General features: G+C 38.5%; 1 long non-coding RNA gene across 1 annotated transcript; it reads left to right on the forward strand.

Annotated features, from left to right (window-relative positions):
• The first annotated feature begins 445 nt into the window (after positions 1-445).
• Positions 446-13,919, forward strand: LOC127098001 (uncharacterized). Its single transcript, XR_007793252.1, has 2 exons — positions 446-1,973; positions 13,548-13,919. It is a non-coding gene; the product is annotated as an uncharacterized LOC127098001 (long non-coding RNA).
• The last annotated feature ends 550 nt before the right edge of the window (positions 13,920-14,469 follow it).

Below are 14,469 nucleotides of genomic sequence, written 5' to 3' on the forward strand. Positions count from 1 at the left end.
TTAATTTCTTTTCAAAGTTAATTTCAGTTTCATTTTTGCATCATACACATAACATGACACACATTTGCATCATGAATAAATGCCGGAAATATCAATCAGGGGGAATTTATTTGAGAATAAAAAAATCGGTTGAATTGTCAAGATTTGAAGAAAGACTGTGATTTATTTAATTTTCCGAATAATTTGTACTCAATTTTTAATTGGTAATTTTCTTTTTTGTTTAGATATTTAAATTAAAATAATTAGTTAGTGTTTTAAAAAAATATTAGTTATTTAATTAAGAATTAGTTAGTTTTTTAATATTGGTTAGTTTTTAATTATTAATTAGATTTCCGAATATTAATTAGTTTCTTTTTATTAGTTGGTTTTTATTTATTTATTGTAAATAATAAAATATAAAATAAGTGTGTATATATCTACATTGGATTCTCTCTTCCATAAAAAACAAAATTCAAAAAAACTCACTCTGATTCCCTGCTCCACTACCTCCCCACTCCCTAAATCTCTCTCACCATAACAAACTCCAACGTCTCTCAGCACAACACGCATAAAGGCACTGTTCACGCTCCCTCTCTCACAATTCACTCACTCTCATCATCACTCACTATTCACCCTAAAAATTCTCTCACAAAAATACCCACCTCACCGTTCCCTCATTCGCTCACTTCACACTCTCATCAACACACAAACGCTCAGAATTCTCTCTGAACTCACTCACTACTCACTACCCTCCTTCAATCTACAAACCCAAATCCGCTGTTTCGCTCAAGCTACCACAATCGCCACCGTCTAAACCAACCTACCGAAAAACCCCTTTTCACTCTCTGCGAAAATCGCTTCAAACCCATCACAACTCAACCGCTGCCGGAAATCTCCCTCTCCGTCATAACCCGCGACCCCACCGCCAAAAATCTTCCGCTTCAACCACCGTCGACAGTTACAACAACAACTGCTCCAACGGCGACGTCTCTGTTGCCGACGCTTTGTGGAAAAGTCATGATGTTTATTGTTTTGAATGTTTGACATTTATTCTTATTTTACAGGTCGATTCGTTTCGACGATTTCGGTCTCGCAAACGGCAAAGGCAGTTTTTTTGTTCATAGATTCAAAATCGAAGCAGGGACAGGCAAGTTTCGCTCAGGCTTGTGGATTGGCTGGAAAGCTCACCACTTGTTTCGACCGTCCAAAGCCACTCAGCAAAAACCGTATCACCGAAACGCCGCCGCCACGACTCAAAGAAACAATACGAGCTTCGTCGTCAGCAAAACGATAAGGCATTGACAGGCCCCGTCCCATACCAGTCTGTGGTAGCAACGCAAAGAAAGTACTCTTAACTCGGTTGGTTTCCGCACCCGTTGTCTGATTTCTTTTGTTGATGTTTACTGGTTTATTTCTGTCAAAGTTTTGCTCAAACCCGGTTGTTTTCCTGAGAATACTTTAATCACATAATTAATTTGGGTGTCTTCGATTTCAATTTCTCATTTAGTTTCCCTCTGTTTGTTGCTGAAGATTTAATACCAGGTTGTTGAATGTATGAACAATGTATGTGCTGCAAAGATGTTATAAATTTCATTATCATATGCTATAATTTGTTTATCCAAAAAGCTGTTCATCTCCGACTTGGCGTGTCTGTTGTTGCACTGTTATTGTGGATTTATGATTCTGGATTTGCTGTAATAATCTTCATAAAAGTGAACGTATGTTGTTGTGTTGAGTGATTGGGTTAATTACGTTCTCGTTACAATCTTGTTAGAATCATAGTTTTTTAGAATTAAGGTGATGACCATCGGCTTTGCGCTTCTGGATGTTTCAATTCCGGATTTTTTATTACGATTTTGGAATCTTGTTTCGATTAACAAACGGAGCGAGTATTCTTGGTTTGTAGGCGTCAATGATTTTGATAATGTTTTAGTTGGCCAGTTTGTTGCTAAATAGGAGCAGGTTCTGTTTGTAGCATCTGTTAGTAGTGTTGAGTTTTTTTTATATACATATTAATACCTGGATTAAGGAAAGGTACTGGAAGTTCCTTCTTTAAATCTCTCTTGTGGTAATTATTATCGTACTCTAACCATTACACTCATTTGTTTAGGAAATATTTCAAATCAGTTTAAAAGTATAGGCTAGGCTAACTTATATATTTTAGTAACTTTGGTTTCTAATTCTTGTTGTAGCTTACCTGTCAAAGAAGATAGTTGTTAAGTCTTATCATTGATTCATTACAAGGTTTTAATATTTAAATTAAATTTATGTAGAATGTTCTAATCCTTTCAACATTTTCTTTCTTTTTTTGAGATGATATGCTTTCAAGTTAAGGAATGATAATAGGTTAGGCTTAAAAGTCCACTTATCTATCTCATTATAGCCCATACGTTTCCTTGCACCCCCTTATAATTTATTTATTTCAATTAATGATTAAATTTCTCGCTGCTACTTTTGTTCATAATTAAATAAATATTTTTTTTTACCATCAATTCAATAATCTTCAAACCATTTGTGAAACCAAGTCGAATCATTTCAAAATTCATTAAGTTCTTTCAAATCTTTTTCCATAAGCAACACCTTGGTGATTCATTTAGAACATGATCAATTTCACACCGATGCAAATTTAAATCATTTCTCTTAAATATAATTTCTCATAATTAAATTGGGTTGAAAAGGAAATAGGAAGCGTACGCTTCACTATTTCTCAAGAACTCGAATAATTGGCGTACGCCATATTGCACGAGTTTTTGTCATCCGATTAAAATAATCATACATTTTCAAATCATTTCTAAAACTTCAACCTTCACTTCAAAATTATACCATTCAAATCATTTTCTAAATCAATTTCCAAACCACTTCAATTTCAAAGGAATTTTCTCTTTCAAACATAAGCATGGGATGAAAAGGAGATAGTAAGCGTACGCTTCACTATTTCTCAAGCACTTGAACAATTGGCGTACGCCATATTGCGCAAGTTCTTGTCGCCCGATTAAATCTATAATCATACAATTTCAAATCACTCTTTAAAATCAAATGCAATTTCCAAATTCAAACCACTTTTCAAATTATTCAATTTCAAAATCATTTTCTCTTAATATAAACTTGGGTCGAAAAGGAGATAGGAAGCGTACGCTTCATTATTTCTCAAGTACTCGAATAATTGGCGTACGCCATATTGCGCGAGTTCTTGTCACCCGATTAAAACCATAATCATAACATTTCAAAACACTTCTACAAAATTTCAAATCCTTTAATTCTATATTTCAGATGAAAAGAGGATAGGAGGCGTACGCCTCACTATCTTTCGATTATTCGAATAATTGGCGTACGCCACATTGCTCGAATCTTCGTCATCAAACTTAAACCACAATCAAATAAACTCAAATCATACCAAATCCAAACCTACCAATCCAACATCTAAACATATCTTTTACAATTTAAACCTCGGATGATAAAAGAGAGGAGGCGTACGCCTCACCATCTCTCGATTATTTGGATAATTGGCGTACGCCATATTGCACAAATTATCGACTTCCGACTAAAACACGCTAAATAAACTTGGATAAGGGAATAGGTGGCGTACGCCTCATTATTCCTTGAATAAGCAAGTAGGAGGCGTACGCCTCACTACCGTGCATATTCAACATCCACAAACACAACTTTCAAAATAATCGAACGAAAAAGGAATAGAAGGCGTTCGCCTTATTATTCCTCGAAAGAATTGGTCGATTGGTGAACACCACATTGCTCAATCTTTCGTCGTTCTCCAAAAACATCTCCAACAAATCAACCTAACTTCTCGCCCCCGAGCGATCGAAACCAAACACCCAAACACATCAATTCAACTTGTCACCCCCGCGTGACCAAAACCCTTTCAAAAGGAACACTGTCAATCCTTTCTAATGCGCCCAACAAACCAGTGCTAGAGCCTCCCCCGAGAGTAGACAACGCCAGCGTTTAGCCGTTAGAACGCCGACCTACACAGTCGTTCATCAAAATCAAACCCACCAAATATTCGTAGTTGCCCGAACTACGAATGCTCTGATTTCCTTATTGCACCATAAGGATACGTAGGCAGGAGATTACTGTATCTTCGCGAGCACACTAATAAAAAACCTCTCATTTTCCCCTCATGAGGTCTTCATCCATATCTACCATCAATTCTAATCATTCGAAGCAAACAAGTAACAGTCAATTAACAGTCAAATAGCAAAATCAGACTAAGAGGTTCCCGTTGAGTACAACGGACGTAAGGGGTGCTAATACCTTCCCCTTGCGTAATCGACTCCCGAACCCGAATATGGTTGCGACGACCATTATTCTTATCTTTAAAGGTTTTCTCGATATTTTCCTATTCCTTCATTGGAATGAATAAAGTTCGGTGGCGACTCTGTTTCGAACTAACATTTTTCCGCGTCCTATCGCGAGGGATCGCATTATCATCATTTTTGAGGTGCGACAGACTGGCGACTCCGCTGGGGACCCTGCTCCAAGCAAGAGAGAGTCTAGCCTAGCTTAGTCTGATTTTGCTATGACTGTTAGAAAATATTCTTTTCTTCCATATTTATTTCTCTATATCTTATTATGATTGTTTATGTTGTATTTGATTTTTTTTGCTATGATATGGGATTTGGTGTATGTTGTGAGATAAGCTTCACACCTGAGCTTCGAGAAAAACTTAGAACCCGGAGTTGTGTAGTATTGAACCAAGGGGCGTACGCCTATTGGGACAATACGAAGACTCCACCTAGAGTAGATCTGTTTGGAGTTCCCATCACAATATGGCTAGCCCATCATTGCGGTGGAGGTTCTAAACACGATCCGTGACTCTAGGGACCTTGCCTTAAAACCAAGTTTTGTTTTCATAATCGGTGATTATGTAGTGTTGAGCCGAAGGGTGTACACCCTGTTCGTACAATACGAGAATCCCACTTAGATTAGATCATTTCAGAACTCCCATCACGATGTGGCTAGCCCACCATTGCGAGGAAGTTTTGAACTTGATCCGTGAGTCTAAGTTCCTTCCTTGAAAACATAACTTTAGAACCTACCTTTAGGGAATTTCTTGTGATCAGGCAAACCCGTACTTCTCCCTGCTATCCTGACGTACCCGACGTGTGAATATTTTTGAGTCTGTATTCCTCTGTGAAAAATCATGGCAAAAATTCATGCATTTGCATATCATCAACATGCATTGCATTTCATCTTCCAGAAACAAAAGCTTACACCATATTCTACCCTTTGTCCAGTAACGCTGACTACTCGACACCGGTACGAGACACGCCGCAATTACGAGATGACACTTGAACAGCTTGAAGCTAACCAAGTTTCGATGAGGACCGACATTGACTCCATGCAGGCAAAGATGGATCGCTTGCTTGAGACCATGTTGCTCCTAGCCCAGAAGGAGAAGGATGCCGAGACCAGTGTCGAAGCCAGGAAAATTGCTGCCCAGTTTGGGTCACCATCGCTCAATATCCCTGGAGTAACTAACCTTGATGGTAATCCTGCCCATCCTGAAGGAGGACCGATCCTCATTCCTGTTCCCATGAACAACATGAACCCCCATGAGCACTCTACTACATTTGCTCGCCATGGATCCATGATGGGTGATGAAGATCCATACGACGCCTTCTTCATGCCACAACCCACCAAACCTGCTGTTGGAGATCTCCCGGACCCAGCTGTTGAGAGACTCCATGCTCTGGAAGAGAAATTCAAGTCCTTGGAGGTTCATACTACTCCCGGTTTGGACGCTGTTGATATGTGCTTGGTACCAGGACTCGTGGTTCCCCAAAAATTCAAAGTCCCGGACTTTGACAAATACAAAGGGATCAGCTGCCCAAGAACACACCTCAGAGCTTACTGCCGCAAGATGGCTGCCCACATCGGTAATGATCAACTCCTGATTCATTACTTCCAAGATAGCCTTAGTGGGGCATCCTTGGAGTGGTACATGCAACTGGAGAGAGGTCAGGTCCAATCATGGAGAGACCTTGCTGAAGCATTCCTCAGGCATTATCAGTACAACACTGATCTAGCGCCCAATCGCACACAACTGCAAGACATGACTCAACGCAACAACGAGTCATTTAAGGAATACGCTCAGCGGTGGAGAGAGCTAGCAGCTCGTGTCCAACTTCCTCTCCTTGACAAAGAGCTAATTGACATGTTTATGGGAACCCTGCATACCCAATACATGGAGAAGATGGTAGGATCCAGCTTTCCAACTTTCGCTGAGGTGGTCTCTGTAGGAGAGCGGATTGAAAGTCAGATTAAGAAAGGAAAGCTACCCTGTGCTGTTAATGCGTCAAGTGGGATGAAGAAACCTTATCCTAATCTCCCAAAGAAGCCAGAAGGTCAGACCAACGCCATAATGAGAGGAGGAGGATATAGGGCACCTCCGTATGCTCCTATGCCTTACGGTCAGGTTGCCGCTGTCATCCCGACACCCTATCAGCAGCCATGTCAGCAACCTTATCAAAAGCCGTATCAACAGCCGGCTTACCAGCAGCCACATCAAAATCAACAGCAACGTGCTCAACCACGTCCACCTAACCAGCAGAGGGCAAGGAGGCCTGAAAGACATTTCGATCCTTTGCCAGTATCATATAGCAAGATCCTCCCCTACCTACTAAAGGATGGATCGGTTGTTCTGAGGGAGCTAACACCTGCAACTCCACCATATCCTCCAGGCTACGACGCCAATGCTCACTGTGAGTATCACATGGGTGCCCCAGGGCACACAATAGAGAACTGTAAGGCTTTCAAGCACAAGGTCCAGGACTTGGTTGACAGTAAAGCACTTACATTCACACCAATGAGGCCAAACGTTGCAACAAACCCCATGCCAGCGCATGCAGAGTCGAGTGAAGCTCGAAGATAAAGCCTCTCACCGGCCTGATCACCAGAGAAATTCCGCCGAAGAATCAAGAGATGAAGTCTGTTGCTTTGAATGAAGGCAATCCTGATGCCATTTTTACCATTTTGCATTCTTATAATTTGATCTTATTTGTCTAAGTACTGTATGCTTTAAACATTGTTATTTGCACTCGGTTTTATTAATGGGATGATTATGCATGCTTTGAATCAATCTTTCATATTCACTCATCTATCACATTTTCAAATCACAAACACATACTTTTTCACCTCACTTTCTTCATCACAATATTATTAGTAAATGTTGGAAGGAGGATGACGAAAACAAAATACTCATAATTGCTGATCGAATGCTTTCGGATAAAATCCTGCTAATGATGTACAGGCATTGTTTCAAATCCCCAAACACTGGAGAGATAAGGAGTTAATCCCTAGTCAACCACTTCGAGCCTAGAAGTAGGAGTTTCTTTCGGATCTAAAAACCCTTACGCTTAACCTGGGATAGGGTAGTGTTCAGTTAATCTGACTACACATTCAAATTACAAAGATGAAATATCTCATACAAAGATCAACCATATGACATTCTTCACACACATCCTGAAGTGTCGAAGGGACCATACAAATCCAAATTTTATGTCGGTTGTTCTTCAGTGACCAATGATTTGGCAGTCACAATTCAAAAAAATCAAAGAAAAAGCCCGCTAAGTCCAACACCTTGAAAGGAGACTTAGGCAAAAACAGGGGCAATCCCGATGGATTAAAGCTTCAACAAGCGGTCCATGCAAAAGTTAGGGATCAAAACAAGAATCAAGAGAGACAATGAAAGTCTCCAAAACAAAAACAGGATTCAGTGACCACCATACCAAAAACAAAGGGTCACCGACATCCAAAAAAAAAAAAAAAACCAAAATAAGGTGGTTGCCATTCCAAGAGACCTTGAATCACCATCTTTATCCTTACAAAAGACGAATGTGTGTGAGTTAACTGAACATAGGATTGGAGATCGTCATGAAGAAGGGGTGGGTTAAAATAAACTTTGAGCCTTATATCCTTTTGTTTCAATAACCATGAACCAAGCCACATTACAACCCTCAAAAGACCTAATTGAAGTAGGGTTTGTTCTGAAAGCATACTATAGCAAGGTTGAGTAAACTGACTCCTAGAGATTTGCTAATACTCTATTCTCACCATATCACTCACACACTAGCTAAAATCAACACCGCGTTTGGACTCATGGTCCACTCACCACACACTACCACGACACTCCCAAATGAATGATTGTTTTTCAAAACTTGCATAACTGTTGCATTAACATCACCATTTCTTGGATAACAATTCTTAATTGTCAGTCAGTACTTGACATCGAGAAAATTCCAAACAAGGGGCAATTCAAGAGGCACTTGATCTTTGGTGCTAACACGAATCAAGACCATCTCATAAATCAGGGGCATGGCATCTTTTAATTATATTGACTGAAGAAGTATTCAGTATAAGGCAAATCTCCAAGCATCGGTTGATCAGGGAGGAAAAACACTTCAAAACTCAGCCCGCCTGGGGCCGGTCCCTCAAAGGCTAATCTAGGGCAAGACGAGTTGCAAGGGGCAAATTCCCTTCATATCTTCAAGTCAGCCAAGCAGATTGCGTCAAACATTAGTGACTGCTTGAATTCACGACAAAAACGTCAAAAGTTCATACCAGCACAACATCATATGTTGACAAGAATCCTTAGGGCACGTCAAAAGCACAATCGTCATGCGTTGATCACGTCGCTATGCTCAGTTACAGGCTGGCCAGACATCTTAGAAGAAGAAATCGAGATCTTCTCGAAGACAGATACACAACATATCAGCAAGAGATCAAACTTGGGGCACCAAGAGTATCCGCATCTACTGCGTGTTCATCACATCATCAACTACCGAGTGTCGGGAAGTCAGATCCTTTCACCAATCAACTGTCCAATCCACATTGACAATTACCACAAAAATAAAAAACCAAAGCCCACCTTGTTGGCATTCCACATAAAAACAAATACAACCAATACTGGTTTCCAGAAAATACATCGCCTTTGCAAAGGGGGGCCAATCCCAAACAAGCCAATCAGTATTTGCATTCAAACATGCATCACATGCATCACATGCATCACCTCATACATAACGCATACATATCATCCATGTACATAACACGAATCAAAATCCAAGGTTTAGTCGTAGGCATCCAGGCCAACCCTCAGTCGAGTCATTGTCACTTCCTCTGAGTGAGTCCCTACCTTGTATTGTTGGGCGTTCCCCATCGAGATACATCTTTCAACCTTTTGTTGATAAGATATTATCCTCAGCTAAGTCAAACAATGTTTCTCCAAACACTTACCTTGTTTCGCGTTGAGCATCCCTCAATGAGTCGTTTCCTGTAACCTTTTGTTGATAGAAACTACATCTCCCTAGAGAATATTGGTTTTGCAACCTTTTGTTGTCAATAGCTCGAGCAAATCTTACCCATTAATATTCCAACATTACCCAACAAATCAGGTTTACCGAACTTTGACAGTAGCCTTGTTTTTCCAATATTTTTCTCACTATCATCCTTTTGGTGAAAGTCCATTGAGGAATAATATTAATCATCACCTTGTCTATAATAACCGTTATCCTTTTGGTAATGGCAAATCCTTGACATTTGTGATCTTGCTGTCATCCTTTTGGTGTCGAAGATCCTTGAAGTTTTAGTTCAACCTTCATCCTTTTGGTGAATGGTGACCCCTGAAATTACTACAGCTTACCGTCATCCTTTTGGTGTCGGTGATCCTCATGGTGATAAGCAATCCTTGTCATTCTGGTTCAATCATCATCCTTTTGGTGATGACATCCAGTTTAATCTAAAGTCATCCTTTTTATAATAGAGACTATGGAATTCAGTTTAAGCTATCATCCTTTTGGTGATGGTGACATATCGAAAGTCCAACCCCACTGTCATCCTTTTGGTGTCAGTAATATTTGAAGTTATTATAACTTATTATCATCCTTTTGGTGGTAACAAGTTTTGAGGTTATGATCTCACCTTCATCCTTTTGGGTGATGGTGATCAATTGTGTTGTGTGCTTATTATCATCCTTTTGGTGGTAACTAAGTTGTGTCTTTTAATTATACCTTCATCCTTTTGGTGATGGTGATTGTTGACTTCTTATCATCCTTTTGGTGATAACAAGTTTGTGTCTTGATCCTACCTTCATCCTTTTGGTGATGGTGGTTATCATCCTTTTGGTGATAACAAGTTTTATCTTTTAATTATACCTTCATCCTTTTGGTGATGGTGGTTATCATCCTTTTGGTGATAACAAATGTTTGTCTTGATCTTACCTTCATCCTTTTGGTGATGGTGATCAATTGCGTGTGTGCTTCTTATCATCCTTTTGGTGATAACGAGTTCTGTTGTTTATAATACCTTCATCCTTTTGGTGTTGGTGACTGTCGACTTATTATCATCCTTTTGGTGGTAACAAGTTTTGTTGTTTGACAATACCTTCATCCTTTTGGTGATGGTGATTGTTGACTTCTTATCATCCTTTTGGTGATAACAAGTTTGTGTCTTGATCTTACCCTCATCCTTTTGGTGATGGTGATCAATTGCGTGTGTGCTTATTATCATCCTTTTGGTGGTAACTAAGTTTTGTCGTTTGACAATACCTTCATCCTTTTGGTGATGGTGATTGTTGACTTCTTATCATCCTTTTGGTGATAACAAGTTTGTCTTGATCCTACCCTCATCCTTTTGGTGACGGTGATCAATTGCGTTGTGTACTTATTATCATCCTTTTGGTGGTAACAAGTTTTATCTTTTAATTATACCTTCATCCTTTTGGTGATGGTGGTTATCATCCTTTTGGTGATAACAAGTTTGTGTCTTGATCTTACCTTCATCCTTTTGGTGATGGTGATCAGCTGCGTGTGTGCTTATTATCATCCTTTTGGCGATAACAAGTTGTGTTTTTAATTACACCTTCATCCTTTTGGTGATGGTGATCATTGAGTTCCGACTTATTATCATCCTTTTAGTGATAACAAGTTTGTTGTGTGACTATACCTTCATCCTTTTGGTGATGGTGATCATTGGGTTTTCGACTTATTATCATCCTTTTGGTGATAACAAGCTTTGTTGTTGGATCTTACCTTTATCCTTTTTGTGACGGTGATCTCTGAAGTTGATGAGTCAACTATCATCCTTTTGGTGGTAGCCTTGATCTTATACTCCCGGTAATAGGAAACTTTATCAGAATAACCATCATCCTTTTGGTGACGGACATCATCCTTTTGGTAATGACTACCTTTGAAGCTCAGCTTATCCATTATCCTTTTGGTGATGACAATCCTGACAATCATGATGGATTACTATCATCCTTTTGGTGATAGCAAATTCTACTGTCATCCTTTTGGTGTCAGAAAACCAATCCCACCTTTGTCTTTTCATCAGATGCAACCTTTGCAAGACCTGAGTGTTGACCCGAGGGTTGACATTGATTTGGCATTCTACCCCTACTACCTTGACATCCATTGCATTTTCATCTGCATCTCTCCATTGCATTTCAAAGGACAAAATTTGGATCCTTTAGTATTTAATTACCTTCCACCACGAATGTATGATGACCTTTGTCATTCTTACCTTCTGATTCAAGATAATTAAATAGGGGCAGCTGTCGTACCCCAATTTTGTCCGGGCTTATTTTAATTTCTTTTCAAAGTTAATTTCAGTTTCATTTTTGCATCATACACATAACATGACACACATCTGCATCATGAATAAATGCCGGAAATATCAATCAGGGGGAATTTATTTGAGAATAAAAAAATCGGTTGAATTGTCAAGATTTGAAGAAAGACTGTGATTTATTTAATTTTCCGAATAATTTGTACTCAATTTTTAATTGGTAATTTTCTTTTTTGTTTAGATATTTAAATTAAAATAATTAGTTAGTGTTTTAAAAAAATATTAGTTATTTAATTAAGAATTAGTTAGTTTTTTAATATTGGTTAGTTTTTAATTATTAATTAGATTTCCGAATATTAATTAGTTTCTTTTTATTAGTTGGTTTTTATTTATTTATTGTAAATAATAAAATATAAAATAAGTGTGTATATATCTACATTGGATTCTCTCTTCCATAAAAAACAAAATTCAAAAAAACTCACTCTGATTCCCTGCTCCACTACCTCCCCACTCCCTAAATCTCTCTCACCATAACAAACTCCAACGTCTCTCAGCACAACACGCATAAAGGCACTGTTCACGCTCCCTCTCTCACAATTCACTCACTCTCATCATCACTCACTATTCACCCTAAAAATTCTCTCACAAAAATACCCACCTCACCGTTCCCTCATTCGCTCACTTCACACTCTCATCAACACACAAACGCTCAGAATTCTCTCTGAACTCACTCACTACTCACTACCCTCCTTCAATCTACAAACCCAAATCCGCTGTTTCGCTCAAGCTACCACAATCGCCACCGTCTAAACCAACCTACCGAAAAACCCCTTTTCACTCTCTGCGAAAATCGCTTCAAACCCATCACAACTCAACCGCTGCCGGAAATCTCCCTCTCCGTCATAACCCGCGACCCCACCGCCAAAAATCTTCCGCTTCAACCACCGTCGACAGTTACAACAACAACTGCTCCAACGACGACGTCTCTGTTGCCGACGCTTTGTGGAAAAGTCATGATGTTTATTGTTTTGAATGTTTGACATTTATTCTTATTTTACAGGTCGATTCGTTTCGACGATTTCGGTCTCGCAAACGGCAAAGGCAGTTTTTTTGTTCATAGATTCAAAATCGAAGCAGGGACAGGCAAGTTTCGCTCAGGCTTGTGGATTGGCTGGAAAGCTCACCACTTGTTTCGACCGTCCAAAGCCACTCAGCAAAAACCGTATCACCGAAACGCCGCCGCCACGACTCAAAGAAACAATACGAGCTTCGTCGTCAGCAAAACGATAAGGCATTGACAGGCCCCGTCCCATACCAGTCTGTGGTAGCAACGCAAAGAAAGTACTCTTAACTCGGTTGGTTTCCGCACCCGTTGTCTGATTTCTTTTGTTGATGTTTACTGGTTTATTTCTGTCAAAGTTTTGCTCAAACCCGGTTGTTTTCCTGAGAATACTTTAATCACATAATTAATTTGGGTGTCTTCGATTTCAATTTCTCATTTAGTTTCCCTCTGTTTGTTGCTGAAGATTTAATACCAGGTTGTTGAATGTATGAACAATGTATGTGCTGCAAAGATGTTATAAATTTCATTATCATATGCTATAATTTGTTTATCCAAAAAGCTGTTCATCTCCGACTTGGCGTGTCTGTTGTTGCACTGTTATTGTGGATTTATGATTCTGGATTTGCTGTAATAATCTTCATAAAAGTGAACGTATGTTGTTGTGTTGAGTGATTGGGTTAATTACGTTCTCGTTACAATCTTGTTAGAATCATAGTTTTTTAGAATTAAGGTGATGACCATCGGCTTTGCGCTTCTGGATGTTTCAATTCCGGATTTTTTATTACGATTTTGGAATCTTGTTTCGATTAACAAACGGAGCGAGTATTCTTGGTTTGTAGGCGTCAATGATTTTGATAATGTTTTAGTTGGCCAGTTTGTTGCTAAATAGGAGCAGGTTCTGTTTGTAGCATCTGTTAGTAGTGTTGAGTTTTTTTTTTATATACATATTAATACCTGGATTAAGGAAAGGTACTGGAAGTTCCTTCTTTAAATCTCTCTTGTGGTAATTATTATCGTACTCTAACCATTACACTCATTTGTTTAGGAAATATTTCAAATCAGTTTAAAAGTATAGGCTAGGCTAACTTATATATTTTAGTAACTTTGGTTTCTAATTCTTGTTGTAGCTTACCTGTCAAAGAAGATAGTTGTTAAGTCTTATCATTGATTCATTACAAGGTTTTAATATTTAAATTAAATTTATGTAGAATGTTCTAATCCTTTCAACATTTTCTTTCTTTTTTTTGAGATGATATGCTTTCAAGTTAAGGAATGATAATAGGTTAGGCTTAAAAGTCCACTTATCTATCTCATTATAGCCCATACGTTTCCTTGCACCCCCTTATAATTTATTTATTTCAATTAATGATTAAATTTCTCGCTGCTACTTTTGTTCATAATTAAATAAATATTTTTTTTTACCATCAATTCAATAATCTTCAAACCATTTGTGAAACCAAGTCGAATCATTTCAAAATTCATTAAGTTCTTTCAAATCTTTTTCCATAAGCAACACCTTGGTGATTCATTTAGAACATGATCAATTTCACACCGATGCAAATTTAAATCATTTCTCTTAAATATAATTTCTCATAATTAAATTTGGGTTGAAAAGGAAATAGGAAGCGTACGCTTCACTATTTCTCAAGAACTCGAATAATTGGCGTACGCCATATTGCACGAGTTTTTGTCATCCGATTAAAAATAATCATACATTTTCAAATCATTTCTAAAACTTCAACCTTCACTTCAAAATTATACCATTCAAATCATTTTCTAAATCAATTTCCAAACCACTTCAATTTCAAAGGAATTTTCTCTTTCAAACATAAGCATGGGATGAAAAGGAG

This window comes from Lathyrus oleraceus, chromosome 6, assembly GCF_024323335.1.
Source record: "Lathyrus oleraceus cultivar Zhongwan6 chromosome 6, CAAS_Psat_ZW6_1.0, whole genome shotgun sequence".
NCBI classification, from domain to species: domain Eukaryota; kingdom Viridiplantae; phylum Streptophyta; class Magnoliopsida; order Fabales; family Fabaceae; genus Lathyrus; species Lathyrus oleraceus.